The sequence below is a fragment of the Sorex araneus genome, chromosome X (assembly GCF_027595985.1).
Source record: "Sorex araneus isolate mSorAra2 chromosome X, mSorAra2.pri, whole genome shotgun sequence".
Taxonomy (NCBI): domain Eukaryota; kingdom Metazoa; phylum Chordata; class Mammalia; order Eulipotyphla; family Soricidae; genus Sorex; species Sorex araneus.
The window spans coordinates 363,325,291-363,345,173 of NC_073313.1; the positions used below are offsets into that span (position 1 = coordinate 363,325,291).

Below are 19,883 nucleotides of genomic sequence, written 5' to 3' on the forward strand. Positions count from 1 at the left end.
TGTTTGCTTAATGGACATCACACTGTAGTTGATGACACACCGCGTTTCTTCCCGAGAAAGAAGAAAATTTCTTCTCAGCCGGCGTGGGGATATAGCTTAGTTCAGTCTAGTGAGATGGCTACCACTTTGATTGCCTTCAATATTTCAGCAACAGACTTACTATTAGGATCTCCCACAAAAGTCCGCCCCATTAGAAAGGAACCATTACATATTGCTCATACTAAGATGACATTAAGTCGCGCGGCCGCGGCAGCGGCCGCGCGGTTTTGGGTTTCTGTATAAAGTCCAGGGAAAGTACAACCAGAAATAACATCACTACAAACTTTTACCCTTTTATGGTGCTCATAAGATGGAGAAACCTAGAGAGAGGCTCGGCGTCTCCGTTTTGCGCTCAGGAAAACCGCGGCCCCTGCGCTGTGCTCAGGAGGGAGGAGTTGAGAGAGAGACAGGTTAAAAGAATTGGGGGATGCCCGGGTCCCACAGCTTCAGCACGCCGTGGGGTCTCTGGTCCCATGCCGGAATTAGTTCAGTGGGCTGCTTGGGGTCCGAGGGCGCTCCCTCGGGCCCCTCCATCATGCTCCTTCCACAGCCGGGTCCAAAAGGGACAGTGAGTGTTTTTAAAGGTAGCAAAGTGTTTTTGCCCTTCTGAGGGAAAGCTACCAGGGACTTCTTTGGCACAAGAGTAGAATTTTCTGCGCAGCTTTCAGGATAAAAAGCAAACCCTCAGGGAGGTCAACATAGAGATACAAGGGCTGGAAGAGATTGCTCAATGGGCTGAGAAAATGCTTTGCGTGAGTAATTCCCAGGTTCTCTCCCTGGCACTGCATGGCCTCTGAGCATTGCTGGGCTCAATCTTTAAGGGCTTGAGATGGGGGTGGTAATCCTGTGCCCTGCAGGGTTTGGCCCAAACATGCCCACCCCCAAGTAGAGATGTAGGTCCCAAGAGAAAGTGTCCTCAGTGAGTTTCTCAGCCTGGATTTATTGAACTCACTGAACAGTCCTGTCATTCCTGGTGCACCGGAGACCATGGCGGGGGAGGGGGCAGTACTGGAGGAGGGAAAACAAGGACACGCATGCTCCACTGCTCATCTCTCTTACCACTAAAGGAAGGTCCAAGAGGGCTGTAAATGTCCTACTTTTCCCCCTTAATCCTAACTTACCTTAAGAAGCCTCTTTGGAATTAGCTGTAATTTCTCATTTAGGTCACCAGTAATGACACTGCAGGGACTTGAACTTTTATAGTAAAAAGGCACATTCAGGTTCAGAAATTTAGTCCCCGCCTTCTCTAGAGGCAACGGCTTTCATCAAAATAGTTGTCTACATCCACTTATCTCACAAACACCCTCAACTCCTACTGCACCACCTGAGCTCAGGTTACCAATGGGACGTCAGGACCATCACTTGTTCTGGAGGGAATGCAGACTGTGCCCTCTGTGTGGACTTGGGCTCAAAGCATTAATCCATCTCTTCTCTGAAGCATCTCCTTGGGGACCCAAACACCTCGCATCTATCCCTTCTGTATTCTATAGAAATTTAAGCGCTGAGGTAGGACCACAGGTGTTGTCTTTTAACACTCCCAGGATCCCTTTGGTCAATGCTGTGTATGTTCATCTCTCCACCTGGCATTTTGTTGTTCTTCATTCCTCCTTTAAGAGCAATGTGAATTCTGCCATTTTCTGTGAGGTTGTCACTTTTAGTAAATAAAAATAGCATACATCTACTTAAGTTTGACTCTCAGATAATATTTTTAAAAAGCTGAAGTCGTGGGGCTGGAGCGATAGCACATCGGGTAGGGTGTTTGCCTTGCACGTGGCTGACCCGGGTTTGATTCCCAGCATCCCATATGGTCTCCTGAGCACCGCCAGGAGTAATTCCTGAGTGCAAAGCCAGGAGTAACCCCTGTGCATTGCCAGGTGTGACCCAAAAAAAAGCAAAAAAAAAAAAGCTGAAGTCGTTAGGTAAAGACATGATCTCCTTTGGCAATGTGTTTTTGGAAGAAATGACACCAAAGTATGATCACAAAAGAAATGACTGTCACCAAGTCCTTTTGCCAGCCCAAATGAAGGAGAAGGTTTAACCCACTCAGGGGAGGAGAAAATTCAGCATGTTAAACAAGACCCTGACAAAGCCCTAACAACACTCTTATATACACAGAAAACCGATTTTTGCCACTTCTGTCCTCCCAGAGTACTTCCCTGGTGAAACGTAGACATGGGCCTAGCAGGGCTGCTGCTGATAGCACGCACTTTCTGTCTCTTTCTGCTACTACTACCTCCCTGATCCCTGCTTTTCCATACACGACTAGCTACACATTCCTTGTTTATATGAAATTCAAATGTAATTGAATTTACATTAACCCTACCATTATAGAACCTTTACTTATTGATCCGCTTCTCTCAACTTTTAATATTTTTAGCTTCCCACACCACCCAACTCATTATATGCTTTAATTTACTTACTGTATATGCATAAGGCTAGAGTGATAGCACAGTGGGTAAGGAGTTTGCCTTGCACACGGCCGACCCAGTTTCGATTCCTCCGTCCCTCTCGGAGAGCTCGGCAAGCTACCAAGAGTATCTCACCCGCATGGCAGAACTTGGCAAGCTACCCGTGGCATATTTGATATGCTAAAAACAGTATTAAGTTTCACAGTGGAGACGTTACTGGTGCCCGCTTGAGCAAATCGATGAGCAATGGGATGACAGTGACAGTGATATGCATCACAGATATATGTGAATCATATGTAAACATTAATTATTATATTAATTATATAATATATTAATTAATTATATATAATATAGCACAGCGGTAGGACGTTCGCCTTTCACGTGGCTGATCTGTGTTCGATTCCTCCGCCCCTCTCAGAGAGCCCGGCAAGCTACCGAGAGTATAGCGCCCCCATGGCAGGGCCTGGCAAGCTTCCCGTGGCATATTGAATATGCCAAAAACAGTAACAATAAGTCTCTCAGTGAGAGACGTTACTGGTGCCAGCTTGAACAAATCGGTGAGCAACGGGATGACAGTGACAGTGAACAGTCCCATTGGCAGTATATAATATAATATATTAAATAATATTAATGTATATTATATATGTGAATATATAAAATTCACATTGTTCTTAAAAGGAGGAAGGAAGAGCAACATATATGTATATATGTATATGTACATATATGCACACACACACACATAGAGAGAGAAATTACTCGGTTCCAGGTGCTATGCTTGAACTTGAACTTGATCTGTGTCAAACTGACTGACCTGTTAAAGTTCTCAGGTACAGTATTGATTTTTAAAATTGAAAGTGTCATTTTCTGGGAATTCTCTCAGTTCTTAGCAAAGCCTATGCATCTGACTTCAAAACCTGGGACTCTGCCTCCCCACCCTTTTTTAGTCTTGAATGAAACTTCATTTAGACACCATTATTTACAAAGTTGTTCACAATACAGTTGTTTCAGGTATTCAACATTCCAACAATCGTCCGACCACCAATGTGCCCTTCTCTCCACCAATGTTCCAAGTTTCCCACTCAACCCCGAAGCCTGCTCCCTTAACAGGCACAAGATAATTTACCATATATTGTTTGTTACAACATCTCATAATGGTGTTGCTCAAGTCATGGCCTGAGGACTAACTGAGCTGATAGTTGCAAGTTGCGCCTTCTGTGTTGTTGTCTTCATTTATTGGACTTCGTGGGCTTCTGCCCAATTTTCCCATCTAATTTTCTGTGCTTCTATTGTGCTGTCAGCTCTGGGAAGATTGGAGGTGTTGCACCGCCACATATGCGGCCGCACACTTCAGGAGCTTTGGAGCTGTGACAGTGAGCCGCCAGTGTCTCTCTGGCATCTCTCTGAGACCAGTCATGAAGCTGGGACATTGCTCTGGCAGCGGCAGGAGCTGCATGCGGGTGGTGGAGTGCTGGCACTTTTGCCAGGGCACAGACTTGGTCTGCCCCCATTGCACTAAGACTTCAGAAGTCTGGGCCTGGGGGCAGCTGGGCCTACCTGGAATTAGTTGACCGCTGAGGTCTCTTCAAGATTAGTCGCGAGGGTGGGACATTTCTCTGGCAGTGACTACTCACCTATTTTGAGAGTTGTAATTTTCTTTTCTCGGGTTATAAAGTCCCTAAGGATAGGACAATAATGAATATTTACTGACACTTAAACTTAGTAAGTGCTTGACAAATGACAGCCTGGGGTTCCCCTCTTGATCCGCTCAATTTCTCCTGGGCCTTGTTGGATTGCAGGAGCTAAGGATGATGTGACATAGGTGCTGGGGAGGGGTGGCCAATCTTAGGTGTGGCTGGAACACAAGTGTGGCCTCAAGAGGCACACAAGAGTCCTCTGATGAACTGGCTGTTGCTTGCAGAGATGTTACCCTAATACCAAGGAGAAAGGATGTCTTTGGTAGATGCATGGTTGTAGGATAACATTGGTTTGTACTTTCTCCCTTGCCACAGGGAGCTTAGGTTTATTGGGTTACACCCATCACAGTGCTCCCAAGTCGCTCCCATTCCTTTGCTTATCTGTAAACTCTTCTCTGTGCTCTCTTCCCCAACAGGTCTATCACCTTTCCCCCCCCCCCAGTCAGACTCTGTTAACTTGTAAGATCAGATCCTTCTAAGGACACAGAACTTGTAAATTATATGTTGCATTTCTCCTCCCCTTATGTCTTTTGCATAGTTTATTTTAAAGCAATGTCCTTTTTGTTGTTATGCTGGAAGACAGTTAACATCATGCTTTTGTAACTTGGGAGTTAATTGACTCCAAATAATATTCACTCCCGGGTGTCTGCTTTCTCGACTTAAGCCTCAGTTGCCCTTAGTTCCTCGCACCCCAAAAGTAGGGTCCTGATGAGGGACTGAATGGACCCAGGGCAAGCTGTGAGCTACCCTGGCATCGAAATGGGCCAGGCCAAAGTGCCACAATACTCAACCATAAGTTAAGAGCATGGTCATGGACAAATGCTGTCTTGATTCAAAAGAAATGATGAGATTAGGCCATTAGGCCGCTGCTAGAGATAGGAAAGATAATCTGGTCTGAGCACTGTAGTTTGAGATCAAGGTGGCCCCAGGAGAGCAATTATATAAGCTTAATGTATCTCTTACTGTGTCCATACAAAATAACTAATATTGTGAATGTATGTTTGTTGGACTAAGAAAAGGAGAAACACACCCCATAATTGGAATTTCAGTCTTGGGAGAGTCTTCTTGTTGGATGAGAATATGTCCTAGAAGAATCTTCCCCTAAAGGAAAGGTAAACCTCTGTTGATTGTGTGACCACATGTATGTGTAAGCCCCAACCCCTGATGCTTTGGGATTTAACTCAGGCTGTAAGAGGGGGCCAGGAGAGCGAGAAGGAGAATGAACGGGGATCCAGAAAGAGAATGAAGTAGCATGGGGGAGGCAGAAGCAGAGGGAGAATCAGAGGAGAATGGAGATGATTGGAATAAACTGCAATTGAGACCAACTAGCCTGACCCTCTTTCCTTCCTTCGCCTGCCCATCATCATCAGCCTCCCCCCGGTGGAGGAAGTGGCGGAGACCACCGAACATGGGCAGAGAGAGATATAGAGCGCCGCAGCCCTTTAGTAAATACACATACGGTGTCTTATTTGACATACTGACCCCCCCCCCCCCAAGATTTCCACTCTGATGTCAGGGCATGGATGAGCTAGAGAAACAGAAACGAAGTTGTCAGGAGGAATGGAGTGCTTCTGGTGGGCGGGCAGAACATCAGCACTTTGCTGGATGGACAGCACCCAAGAAAGCTGAGCCTGTTCCCCACCCCCACCCCGCAGCCCCCACCCTCCGCCCCTTCCCTCCAATTTCTTTTCTTTTTAACCTTTGGGAGGGCTGTGTGTTCATTTGTCAATGGACATACACATATAATTATTTTATTATTACAATATAATTTAATAGCCAAGTGGTTAAAGTGATATGTAGGTGTTTATAACTGCTGTAAAATGGTTAATGAGGTGTGGTGGAAAAGGCAGAAACAATAGATTTCCATTCCCCAAGGGCATCTAAATAACTGGACTCTACTTTACTTGGAATTCAAGTCGTCCTCCAGTACAAGTTAAATGGGAGAGCTAAGCTGAAGAGAGATAATTGCAAAAATCATTCGCTATCCTTATATATTTAAAGTTTAGTTATTTATTTGGGGGTTATGGCAGCACGTGGAGGTTCCTGACCCTGCTCTGTGCTCTGAGCCACTCCTATACTGGAGGACTGTGCAGTGCTGGGATTGAAGGCGGGCCTCCTGCATGCAAACACGTTTTCTAGCTGTTGAGCTCTCTTTAGTCCCCCATTTGAGGTATTTAATCCATTTTGATTGGATTTTTGTGTCTGGCACTAGAAAGAGGTCGTAATTCAGTATTTTTGCATGTAGCCGCCCAGTTTTCCCAGCACCACTTATTGAAGAGGCTTTCCTTGCTCCACTTTACACTTCTTGCTCCTTTATCAAAGACCAAGTGATTGTATATTTGAGGGTTTTGTCAGAATATTCAACTCTACTCCATAGGTCTATGGATCTGTCTTTATACCAATACCATGTCATTTTAATTACTAATGCTTTGTCATACAGTTTGAAGTTGGGGAAGGTGATGCCTCCCATCTTTTTTTCCCTAAGAATTGCTTTAGCTATTGGTGAGGGTTTTTTTTTTTACTTTTAGGAGTGTTTGATCAATTTCTTTGAAAAATGTCACTGGTATCCTTATAGGAACTGCACTGAATCTGTATAATGCTTTGGGGAGTATTGCTAATTTGACAATGCTAATCCTCCCAGTCCATGGGCAGGGGATGTGTCTTTATTCCCTCATGTCTTCTTTTTATTTCTTGAAGCACAGTTTTGTAATTTTCTTTGTATATGTACTTTTCTGTCTTTAAGCTGATTCTGAAGTACTTGATTTTCTGAGGCACAATTGTGAATGGGATTTTTTAAAAACATCTCTTTTTCATTATTTGCATATAGGAAAGACATGGAGTTTTGGGTATTAATTTTGTAAACTTACACTTTACAAATCTACTGTTTCTAGGAACTTTTTTTGTGGAGTTTTTAGAATTTTCTAAATAATGTATATAAGATACTGGTAGAACTTTACAAGAAAAAAGCATTCAAACCCATCAAAAAATGGGGATAGGAAATGAACTTTCTGTTCAAGAATAAGAAATTGAAGTGGCCCAAAGGCATATAAAAATACTTTACATCATGAATAATCAGGGAGATGCAAATCAAAACAACAATGAGACATCATATCACACCACAGTGACTGGCACATATCAAAGAGAACCTGTGCTGGTGTGGATTCAGGGAGAAAGGGACTCTCATCCATTGTTGGTGGGAATGCCGACTGGTCTTTTCAGAAAACAATATGGACATTTCTCAAAAAATGAGAAATTGAGCTCCCATTTGACCCAGCAATATCACTTCTGGGAATATACCCAAAACACACAGCAGAAACACCATTTGCAGTTTTTGGTTCATGGTAGCACTATTCACAATTGTCAGAATCTGGAAACAACCCAACAGCCCTAGAACAAGAGAGAAAAGCTTTTTCCCTCCCGGGGTGGCATGGGGCCGTAACTTAGTTCACAGTCTAGAGGCATTTCTGCAAGAAGCCACTGGGTGACTAAAGTAGTTAGTTGGCTTCTGGGATCATGGGCGTTCAGGAACGGAGAGGCTGCTTGTGTGTGGCTGCTTGGGATCACATCTGGGCAGAGCGTGATTCTTATTCTGTTCTTGGCCCTGTATTTCCTTTCATGGATCCAGCGCTTAGAGTGTTGCTGGCTACTTGATTGACCCATATGCAATTTGGTTGCCTTTCTAAGCGTCACTGTGGTGGCGATTATTATGGTGGTGATAAAAATATTGCATGATGTATTTTAATGGATCTTAAAAAGACTATAACATTCTTCTTAGGTTGACCCCATATGACTCTAACAAAGCAATTTATATTTCATTTTTAACTTTAACCATTCCCTGCTACTTCAAATATAGAGAGATGAGATGTGTCAGAGATGAGCTGATTACCCAGGCTGTTTTTGCCAAGAAGGAAACTTTCCCATGACTCAGTATTAGCTAATTGGTCTGTCAGTGACTTTCTTTGTTAGGTGAGTCATTTGATTCATGGTTGACAAGGTGCAAGCTGTTCTCTACCCACTCCAGTGGGTCTGACATTCTTTCAACCCCTAATCAAGATGCTATTAAGGTAGCTGATGGTTGACAGTGAACAGGGATGAAACTATATTGGTTTTGTAAACAGCTGCTGGAGAGACAACTTAATGGTGCTTTAGTAATATATGAACGCCTTACATTTTGGAGTGTGTGCCTGAATATGATACAGAGGTAATGTCTGTGGTTTCCAAATTCCCTGGAGAGAAATCTTAAAGAACCAGGCCTACTCAATCAACAAATGTTTATTGAGTGTGCGGAGTTTACTAGAACAGTGATAGAAATAGACTAAAACTCCTGACCTCTTGGAATCTCTTCTTTTAAAGCTTATGGAAATAGAAAGCTAAAAATGGCACAATACAAGAAAGAATAACATATGCATCAGTTGGTTTTAATAATGACGAATATTTTGACTTCTTTATCCTTTCCATCATACCTTTTTTTAGTAAATTTTGATTTGTAGCATTAGATCTACACGGAAGAGCCTGGCCAGCTCCCCATGGCGTATTCGATATGCCAAATACAGTAACAATAACAGGTTTCATTTCCTTGACCCTTAAAGAGCCTCCAATCATTGGGAAAGATGAGTAAGGAGAGGCTGCTAAAATCTCAGGGCTGGGACGAATGGAGACGTTACTGGTGCCTGCTCGAGCAAATCGATGAACAACGGGATGACAGTGACAGTGACAGTGACAGCATTAGATAAGTTTCAGGTGGACAGCACTGTAACTTGACATCTGTATAACAACACATCATGATCACCACCAACAAGGTAGTTTCCACTACCCCTTATCCTGTTTCTCTCCCAGCCCACCCCTGTTAGTCTCTGGTAAGCACCAATTTGTTCTTTGTAGCTAAGAGAATGTTTTCTAGCTTTTGTCATCTGTTACCTACAGATGAGTAAAATCGTATCTTTGTCTTAAGTGTCATTTTCTGTTGAACTTCTTTCAATCACCCTAATCTCCTCAAACTCCAATATTGTTATAAATGACTAGATCTCCTCATTTTTAAATTAGTTGAGCAGTATTCCATTACATGCATATGCCACGTCTTTTGGTATGTGGACAAGTGGTGCTCAAGATTGAACCCAGAACTCATACATGCAAGGCATGGACTTTGGTGCTGAGCCATATTCCTAACTCTGCCACACCTTCATTTTTTAGGCATGCGTGTGTGTGTGTGTGTGTGTGTGTGTGTGTGTGTGGTATGTGTGTCTGTTTAGGAATTTAACCCAGATACATGTTTGATTGCAGAGCAAGGCAAGTGTTCTACCACTGGGCTACATCCCTGTCTGCCACATCTATTTTTAAAGGCGCACATTGTTTATTTTATGGGCCACATCTAATGGTGGTAAGGGGCTACTCTTTAACTGATGCCCTGGAAGTGCTGGGTAAACCACGAAGTGTCATGGATCAAAATTGAAGCTCCTGCATGCAAAGCTGGTGCCCCTGCTCTTTGATCTGACTCTCTGGTTCTTTAATGGAGCACTTTCAAGCAAATCCCTGACGCCAAACATTTCATCCTAAATTGTTCCATATGATTCTCTAAAAGATAATGATTAAAAATGGTAAAAACAACAGAGCAAGCAACCCAACTTAAAAAATGGCACAGGATCTACAAAGATACTTCTCCAGAAAGATACACTGAAGGTTCTCAGACACATGAAAAAATTCCCAACACCTACATGAGGGAACTACAAAGCAAAGCCACAAAGAGATGGCATCTCAAACCGGCAATAATGAACTATGTGAAATAGAGTAGGAACTAAAAAATGTTTGTAAGGATGCAATTCTGATACTCTACTGCTGGGAGTGTAAATTGGTGGTGGCATCTGTAGAAGACAATATGGAGTTTTGTCAGATGAATAAAGAAAATGAATGAAAAAATCATTGTAAAATGGAAAAGGAAAGGGTCCAAAGGAGGCAAGCCCCATGTTAGCAGCAGGAAGTTCCAGTGACCAATGATTGAGAAGGATTTCAGCAGTATTGATCATATATTCACAATAAATTCTTTATTTGTTTATTTCTTTCCTTTTTTTTTTTAACTTTTTGGGTCATACCCAGTGATGCACAGGGGTTACTCCTGGCTCATGGAATACTCAGGAATTACTCCTGGTGGTGCTCGGGGGACCATATGGGATGCTGGGAATCGAACCCAAATGGGGTTGCGTGCAAGGCAAATGCCCTACCCGATGTGCTATCACTCCACCCCATCTTTCTCTCTTTCTTGATGACTTGGGAAGCCAGCAATATGAAAGGAAAGATAACTCCATAAACGAAATAAGTAAATAAGTAAATAAATAAAATAAAAAGGATGACTCCAGTGAGCAAATGGAATATATCATTTACTGAGGGAGAAGATATGAGGAAGGGTCTTATATTTAATGTGCTACCAATGACTTGTAGATGTATGTCCAGAAGTTCAGGACTAGAGTTAAAAGTTGGGGGATATGAAAATAGAGATACACTTTCAAGGCCTGGATTGAGAGAGAGATCTTTGATAAATGAGAGCTAGGTTTTCGAAAAATGACATGAAAAAGGTTCTTATAGTTTTGTGCAAGGACTTGTCTAATAGGGCCTATGAGGAAGGGTGGTTACCAGGTTATAAAAGCGTGCTTATCTCTTGCCCAGTCTGTCTTTTCAGAATGTATTTATCGGTTTACATTTCCATTAGTGGTGCATGAGGATCCTCATTTCCTCATAGTTTGTTCAAACTTTAGGATTAGTTTTTTGATTCTGGCTCATTGATGGGAAAAGCAAGTGGTATGCCAAAGTTGGCATAGTAGACCTCATTTTGTATATTTCGGAAGCTAATTTTGTATATTTGTACATTTGGGAAGTACTTCTCAACTCCTTGTTTAGTAACCTCACACGCCCATAGCTCAAAATTGGCAAGTGAGAGTAATTGCAGCATGAAAATTGGCAACTACTATAGATTAGGACTTTCTCTCCCCCTCTACCCTCTCCGGAGAGAGTTGGTTTTTAAATATATCCCAGCAAACTGGTGACTAGAGATAGTACATCTGTTTATATTTCTATTTTCATTGCTAGCATCTCTTCTATGCATCCTTTGTCATTCTGGATTTTTCTTCTGTGAATCAGCTGATCCTGCAGTTTTATCATTTTAACATAGAATTTTCTGAATTTTTGTAGAGTATATTAGTTCCTTATATACTTTAGACACCCCATCCAATACCTTTCTCTCAGTTTATTAGCTGTCAGCTTTCTCTATGGTATTCTTCACTGAAGAAAAAAACTTAATTGTGATGTCATAAAGTCTCTTAATAATTTGTTCTAAGGTTTGTGCTTTTACAATCTTGTTTTTAGGAAGTAAAGCTCTCCCCCACTTCCATAGAGATATTATCATTTTTTCTCTTTTATATCTTGATTTTTAATCCATCTAGAGTTTATCTGTGCATATGTCAAATATGGGCCATTCAACTTTTTCTTCTGAAAGTAAGTACCCCCCAGGACTATCTTCTGAATAATTTACATTTTTCTCTTCGATCTGTGGTGCCACCTTTATATATCCTGACATCCCCTGGGTTTGCTTCTGAGCTCTCTACTCCTCTTTGCTGTTCCATTTATTCTGGTTCTTGTTCCATTTTGTTTTATTATTTATTTATTTTTAAATTTTTAAAATTTAATTTTACTTTATTTTTATAAAGTGGTTTCACAATAATTGATTACATTTAATATTCGAACACCAATCCCACCATCATTACACCTTCCCACCACCATATTTTGGGTGTTTCCATCCTGAATCCTAACCCCTGCCCCAAAGCAGAACAGAAATAATTTATTTTGTATTGTTTGTTATGAATAAACTGCTGAAAATGATCCAAAAAAGTTTTGTTAGAGGAAAGTGTGTGAAGATTGTTGTATTTCACCTAGGGGCTATTAAGCCCTTCTATAAGAGATTACTATCATGATTTTAAAGATCGAGTCTGGTGTGCTTATAATATATACATATGTATATATATATATGTACAACTTACATACATATGTACAAATATATTTTCCCCTAAGAATGATTGCCTTCTACTTTAAACCCTATCAAACGTGGTGCGCTGCTCTTGGAATATTAGTGGTGTGAAGTGTGAGTTGTCGAGGCTTCATGGTCCAGGAGTAAGTTCACTCATGGGTTAGGCTCAACCCAGGCAAGTGAAGAGCAGCTGTGAGCATGGCAGGGGGTGAGTTCTGGAGGTTTTAGGCACCAGGGCTGGGTCCTAGGGGCAGGGAGGGGCCTTACCTGCCCCTCTCCGGGTTGCCCCAAATGAAACAGCCTGGTACGGTGTCCAGTGGCGTGGCTATAGCATGTCATTTTATGCTCTCTCCTGAGAGATAATGAGTTTCTGGATCATGGCTGTTGATGAGATTATAACCATGTTAACTATGTGCTAGTGTCCTAATATCTGGTAGAGCATTTTTCCTTTCTGTGCTTTTAAGAAATTGACTCTTTAAGTTTGTGTTTTCCTTATATATTGAATTTGTTTCATTTTAGTGGAAGGGATCATATCAGCTATGTATGGAAGAAGGGGAGTCATGTGGTATTGGGAATCAAACCCTGAGCATCTAGCACTTGTACCACATGACAAGCTCTGTCATACATGTTCTGAGTGTATTTCCATTCCTTCCATTTGATTTCTTGCTGGTATTTTTGGTTGCTCTAATACTGAATTCAGAAGCTAAAAGGGGCATATTTAATAACATAAAGTTTTCCTACCCATGCATGTCTTCATTTATTCAATTTTCTTTAATGCTTTTAGTTATAGTTCCAAAACATTCTCCATAATACTCTTGCAAGTTGTTAGGTTGGTTCCTGGACCTTATTCTCTAAAGTTTTATTGCTATTGTGAATGGTCTCATTGTCTATTGTATTTCCTGGTTGCTAACTGCTGATGGGGAGGAAATATTGATTTTTCAAAATTGATCTAGTACTTGGCAACCTTGTTGAACTCACTTATTGCTTCTAATAGTTAATTTTGTTGGCTGTGCTATGATGATCACATGATCTACAAATAGTAAAATGCTAGCAGCTCTATCCAGTGCTCTGATCATCTACCTATAACTTCATTTGCCAGTGGGATCAAGTCCTGGTGTATCTGGTCACTCCATTGGCTGATCCCATAAGTCCTGGCCTCAAATCACCAGCCAGTTCAATTCAACAATTGTTAACTGGGAACTACCTGGTGCTAAGAAGTAGATGACCCCTGGAGTGTACCAGGATTCCAGAGGGCACTTGTTTCTTGGTGACGGCTGAGGGAGTGACTCCTGTTTTGGAATAAATGCAACCAGGTAAGTGGGAGACTCTCATGGCTTGGGAATTCGCCTGGGAACTCTCTGCTGTTTGGTTATAGCAGAGAAAGCCAGTGCCCTGGCTGGTTCTGGGAGTTATTTGGTTTTGTTTTTTTAAATTGCAATTAAGAGCAATTGAGCTAACCACACCCTATTACTTACTAATAGTGGCCCCACAGAGGGGTGAATTAAACCAGTAGCAAAAGCAAACTGAGGAGCGGTGGACAGGTTTCTAGCAGCACCTTCCATAACATACAGATTGTGATGAGTGTCTGTGGCTTGATGACAGAGGGGCTCCTTCGCAGCTGCCTCAAGTGAAGCAGAAGCAGATTGCGTGGCTGTTTGTAACCAGCTCCAGCAGGCTTAGACAAGACAAGGGTGTGCTGAGAGTCCAAAGAGAGAGGTGGCACCCCCAAAGGGAGGAGGAAGTGGCTATGTCAAATTATCTCGGAGAGTGCAAGGCGCTGCTGAACCTGCAGGGACAAGAGGACTTGGCAATGGACCAGGGACTGTGGGCTGGACATGGCATTTAAATATTGCATAAGTTCTAAGAGTTTTAGCTGGCAGAAATCATGTGCCACCTGATTCAACCATTTCATGCGATGCTGCGAAGAACTGTATCGATATTTTGAGTGATCCTAATGGAAGCATAGGACCTGGAAAGACCTGGCAGTTTCTCTGTGCTCATCAGGACAGCCAAGTCATTGTGCAGCTTCCCATTAAGCACATCCTGGACCAAGTGTCAGTGTGTCACCAAGTCCCTTTGTGATGGTGAGTAGGGTCTCGGCTATGTCACAGAAAGAGCAGCTTGGATGGCTACCTTAGAGTCAGGCGATCGGGTGGACCCTAGGCAGAAGCAGAGCCCAATGAGGAAGAGATGCAGGGACTCGGATATTAAATTCGGAGGTGAAATAACTCAACAGAGGCGCTGGAAGGTAAGACGGTGACTTTCAAAGGAAGAGAGCTCCTGCAGCAGGAAGTGCTCACAGCTGGGGAAGGGAGACTTAAGCTACTTCCAGGGGGTCTTTTCTCCTCCCTGGAACTAATACTTCTAATAAAAAGATGCTCAGATGTGCTGGAGCTCCCTCCCCCCTCCCTTCTTCCCTCCTGCCTTCCTTTTCCCCCTTCCATCGTTCCTCTCAATCTGTCTCCTTCCACCCTTCCTTCTTGGCTTGCTTGCTTCTTTCCCTCCTCCTCCTCCTCCTCCTCCTCCTCTCCTTCCGTCTGTGCTATTAATGTCAGGCACAGTGCTGGGGTACATGGCAGAACAGTGCGGCCGTTTGTATCCGGGAGCCAGAACAGAAGGCCTCAGAGGGAGGAGCGGCTAGGGTGTCTCTCTCCTGACTCAGGGTTCAAACCCGCAGTCCCCGGGAACAATGGACTTTCATTAGTCCTTTCATTACGGGAATTCACTAAGAGTCCAGTCCCTTCCTTTGCCCTGGGAGACAGAGAGCCGGGATGCCAGGTTAGCTGTCGGCATCTCAGGAGTGCGCGGGAGAGAAGCAGGTGCAGCCGAGACCCGGCGCCTGGGCTCCCCGGGCTGACCCCTCTTGGCTGTCATGATTCAACTCGGGGATCGCCCACACTAGGCTATTTCCAGTGTGGATGTCACTGACTTGGGGGCCGCGCACGGGCCTAACCGCCCCCCCCCCACACCCCTGGAGAGCCCCTCTACCCTCCCCCCCAAAAAAAGGTAAGCATCGCCGCCAGCTCGAGAGCCCAGCGGGAGGAGTAGCCCCCGCTGGCCGGCCCGAGGCGGCGGCGCAAGGTGACCTCGGGCAGCCCCGGCCGGGCGCGGGCGCAGGTGGCCGGGCGCAGGCGCGCGCCCCCGCCCCGTGGCCCTCGGTGGCCGGCGCGTGCGCGGGACCCGGCCGGGCCTGCGCGCCGCCCCGACGCCCGCACTGCGCGCGCGCCGCCCCGCGTGGGGCCCGGCCCGGAGCGCGCGCGGCGGGAGGGAGCGCGCCGGGCGCAGGAGCGCGCCCCTGGCCTGGCCTCGGCGCCCCCCGCGCGCCCAGCCGGCGGCCCCGACCCGACCCGAGGAGGCAGGTGGGGCGCGGGCGCGGGGCCTGCGGGCCGCTCGGCCGTTCGGGGAGGGCCGCGCCGGGACGCCCCCGGTGGGCGCCGGGATGGGGGCGCGCGGGCGGCGGGAGGCCTCCCCGGGGCGGCCTGGTTTCCGGGGGGCTGGCGCTGGGGGGCGGTGGGGGCGTTGAGCTGCATCGCGGCGAGGGGTGCGGTGCTGCCCCTCCGAGCGGGCCGCGTGGGAACTGTCCGTGGCGGTACCCCGGGAACCCTCCGTCCCAGGCTCCCTCCCTCTCGGCTCAGGAAACGGTTGGAGAAACCTTTCTTTTTTCTTTTTTTTAACGTTAGGGAATTCAAAGCTCGACCAGATGCCGTTGCTCCCCATCATTGACGACCCCAGACGGCCCGATTCTAAATTGTGGGGCACCAGGGAGAGAGAAGTCGCGGGCCAGGCGCGTGGGGAGCTGCCCAGCTCGCAGAGGCGCGGTGTAGCCTTGCGCCTTAGCGGGAGGCGTTTTTTTGAGCGTCAGCTGTCTACTCAATGAGATGTCAGGGGGTTCCTGCGTCCAGAGCTGTGTTTGGACACAATGTTTTGATATGTAACAAGATGGTATTCTCAAGGGGGTATCTGTTGCTTTCTCTGTTCATTGGTTAGACCGTGGTTGATATTGTAGCAGCATCAGAGTATACATCAGAACCTTTGAAAAAGTTCAATAGCAATAAAAAAAAAATTTCTTCCTTCTTAGAAACAGCCACCACATACTTTGATATTTTCACTTGTGACTCTTCTGCCCCATTGGAAAATGATGCGTGTAAGTGCAAAAGTTCACGCGGTGTAGGATGTGTAACAACGGGCGCGTGTGGTGAGGGGGAGGAAGAGAGGATGGAAAATGCGTCCATCCCTTCACGATGCAGACCATCCTGGTGCTCAGTTTGCTAACACCAACATGCATTTAAAAGTCTTTTTATGTGAGCCACCTGCGCTGCGAGATCGGCTCTTGAAATGTAATAAACACGTTCATTTCTATTTCATGGCAGATTTGGCATGTTATTTTATTCGGAGCATTTGTTTCAGACAGTTTGGGCTTATCAGATACAATCCACAACATCCAGACCTCTCAACAAAGGTGCTCTTTATTTGGGGTCTCTCATGGCTGGTTAAAAAAAAAACTTCAGTTTTGAAATATATACTGTTATGTTATGGAATCAACTCCCCCGCTCCCCCCCTTTTTTTTTGCTTTTTGAGTCACACCCAGTGATGCACAGGTATTACTCCTGGCTTTGCACTCAGGAATTACTTCTGGCGGTGCTCAGGGGACCATATGGGATGCTGGGAATAGAACCTGGGTGGGCCGCATTCAAGGCAAACACCCTAACCTCTGTGCTATTGCTCCAGCCCCTTTTTACCCCCTCCCCCCATTTTTTGCCCCCCTTTTCAAACCTACAAACACGGTGCAATTCGGGCTGATTGTTCCTCATTAATTATGCAAAATTAATCATGCCGCTGTGGAATTGCTTCAAAGTTTGGCCTTTTTATAGTGTCGGGCATCTGTAGATTGCTTTTCTCTGCTGGAGTTTGACAGTGTTTTGACAGCCACTTCAGCGCTAGTGAGTAGAGGAGTTCTTTGGGTGCTCTTTGCTCCGGCAGCCCTTGGCCACGGATGTGTGTTGAGTGGGGCTGGAGGGATGGAGGAACTGCAGTTCTAACTTCATTTATGTAACCAGATGTGGTTGGTAGTTGCCTGGTTGTGGGTAGCTGTAAATTATTTAACCCTGGGGAGGTCTCCATCCTGTCTGGGATCTCTGCTGTCAGAGATGCTCCTCCTTTCCCGTGTCTGGGTCCAGCGGTCTGTCTCTATTAGACCTCTTGGAGAATCCCATTGGCAGTGGGAATCTACATGCCAGAATATCTGCGTTTAGCCTTTGCTCTGCCCTGTCTAGCTTTTAGTAAGAAACAGTAGCTGCTTGTCTACAAATTGAACGGACTTTTTTTAGGGCAAGTCACTTCTGTTCTTTTTTTTTTGGTTTTTGGGTCACACCCGGCGATGCACAGGGGTTACTCCTGGCTCTTCACTCAGGAATTACCCTGGCAGTGCTCAGGGGACCATATGGGATACTGGGATTAGAACCCGGGTCGGCCACGTGCAAGGCAAACGCCCTACCCGCTGTGCTATTGCTCCAGCCCCCAAGTTGCTTCTGTTCTTGTCCAGGCCTAGAGCTAGACCGAATGGCAAGTATTGCATGAACATGTCCAGTGATTAAAGAGGTTGTATGTAATTAAAAAAAAAAGCAAATGGATTCTGAGAAGTGGTTTAAGTGTCTTCTTTGGTTAGTTTACCTCTTCGGGAATCTCAGTGAAAAACCAAGTCACTGGGTAAAATACTGCTGGTGGTTGAATGGAAGGTCTCATGGTTCCAACTGTTGTGGATACACAGCTCGGGTCTGTGTTAGGTGAATAACTCAAGGATGCTCCTGAAACCGCATTTCAAATAAATTCAAGGGTCTCTTGACTTCAGGCCTAGTGGGGCATGCGTATTCCTGTACCCCTCTGAAGAGGTTTGGGGCCTCTCTCATCTCTGTTGCATTGTCTTAGGGCATGGAGCAGGAATCCTAAAACTTGAGAGATTGAGTCATGTGACAAGTATTTTTGTTCAGAGTTAATTTGGGCTGATGGAGTAGTATTTGGTTTTGTTTGTTTTGGTGCCACACCCAGTGGTGCTCAGGGATTATTCCTGGCTCTGCACTCAGTCACTGATAATTTCTGATTTCTGGCAGGCATATGGGGGATAATATGGGATGCTGGAAATCAAAGCTGGGTTGACTGCGTGCAAGGCCAGTGCCCTAGCTGCTGTACTATTTCTTCAGTCCCAGATGGAGTAGGATTTGATAGAAATCAAATCTTGGTTCTAGAATTTTATTCTAGTTACTGTGTCTCTGATGTATATACAGTTGACCAGGGCTGATTTTTTTGGTAGTCTTCCTTGAAACAATCAGAGATATAGCAGGACTTAAAAAGAAATAATCAGTTCAAGAAATATATCTCCATGTTTAACCAAGTCTTGACATGTCATACATTTTCAGATCTTGAAATTATTTTAGGGAAGAACTTTAAGGCTCTCTACAAAGGCTCTCTACAAAAAATGGTTTTCTTTGGGGAACAAAAAGGCAGAAGTTTAGGTTTTTCATAAAGGGAAGGGAATAGGTTTAAGGAAAATGCAATGAACTCATAAAATGCAAAGAAAGTTCACTTTTGGTCAGGCAATGCAGTAATTTCTGGGCCTGAAAAATCTAGCATGTAAAATGATAAAAGTTTTGTATCGAATGAATTATCTTTCAATTTTGAATCCAGGAAGTTCATAGCCATTAAATGGGAACCAGACACTGAGTTAACTTTACTGGCAAGTGATACTAGCGTAAAATACAGCTCTTATTTTGGAGATCTCAGAAGTCTACAAAGAAATAAAAAGATGCTCTGCAGATGTTTGAAAGATGTTTTTGAACCAGGCAGTTTGATTTCAAGTGTAACTAACTAACTATTCTTATAAATAATTATATAGCAATTTCGTTGAAGAATTAAGAGTGAACATGACTGAGTCCTAAATGTCATTAGAGTCAGATTAATTTTCCTAAACCTAGCTTCACCTAGCTTAAATCCAGGGTGATCTCCTTGTCAACATCTGTGCTTATGGAATTCAGTGGTTGTCTGTGATTAGGTATTTAACATACCCCAGAGTGCAGCCCTAAAACCCCTTTACAGCTTCCTGTCACTTTTCCTACACACACCCCAAGTTCAGCTCATTCCCCCATTAAAGTTCTTTTCCCTTTTAAAGTTCTGCCCACTGCCTGCCCACTCATCTTTCAGCGCCATCTCACTGCTCCTGTTCTGATTCTGGGGAGCTCCCAGAGCAAGTATTCTTGCGCTTGTTGGAACGTGTTCCATTTATTTCATCACCTACAGCACCTGTCGGTGCTATTTTAGTCACCCTGGTAGAGTGTAAGCCACCCCAGAAGCAGGGATCACCCATGACTTATTTTTGTGTTTTCTGCAGCATCTAGAAGGTGTAGTGTCTTGTAAATAGCGGTTACTTGATAGATATCTATTAGACTTTATTTCTGCTCCTTGGCTTTTTTCATACTTTGCATGGAATTTTCCCTCCAGCTTGGCTGTTACACCAGTTGGAGCCAGTGAGAAGACACTTGGGTTACTTCAACCCTGAGACACTTTAGTAGCTTGGTGGTGTATGTGACTTTTTTGGAATTGATAGTATTTCAGGAAGATCACGATGCTGTTTGATACCAGTATACTGTTATTTTCCTCCTGATGTGGCAAAGTTAATGTCTAATTTGTTTTAGCATTGGAAAAAACTTTAATATCCATAGCAGAATAACACTGGATTTG

The 19,883-nt window shown here is 44.4% G+C and overlaps 1 protein-coding gene across 2 annotated transcripts in view; it reads left to right on the plus strand.

Annotated features, from left to right (window-relative positions):
- The first annotated feature begins 15,383 nt into the window (after positions 1 to 15,383).
- CLIP4 (CAP-Gly domain containing linker protein family member 4) overlaps positions 15,384 to 19,883 on the plus strand; it is a 66,749-nt gene continuing 62,249 nt past the window's right edge. The window contains exon 1 of one of the 2 annotated variants that reach the window (XM_055120985.1): positions 15,384 to 15,511. The gene's annotated coding sequence lies outside the window, so the exon portion shown is untranslated. The remainder of the gene's footprint in view (positions 15,512 to 19,883) is intronic. The other variant, XM_055120986.1, reaches the window with a different exon arrangement.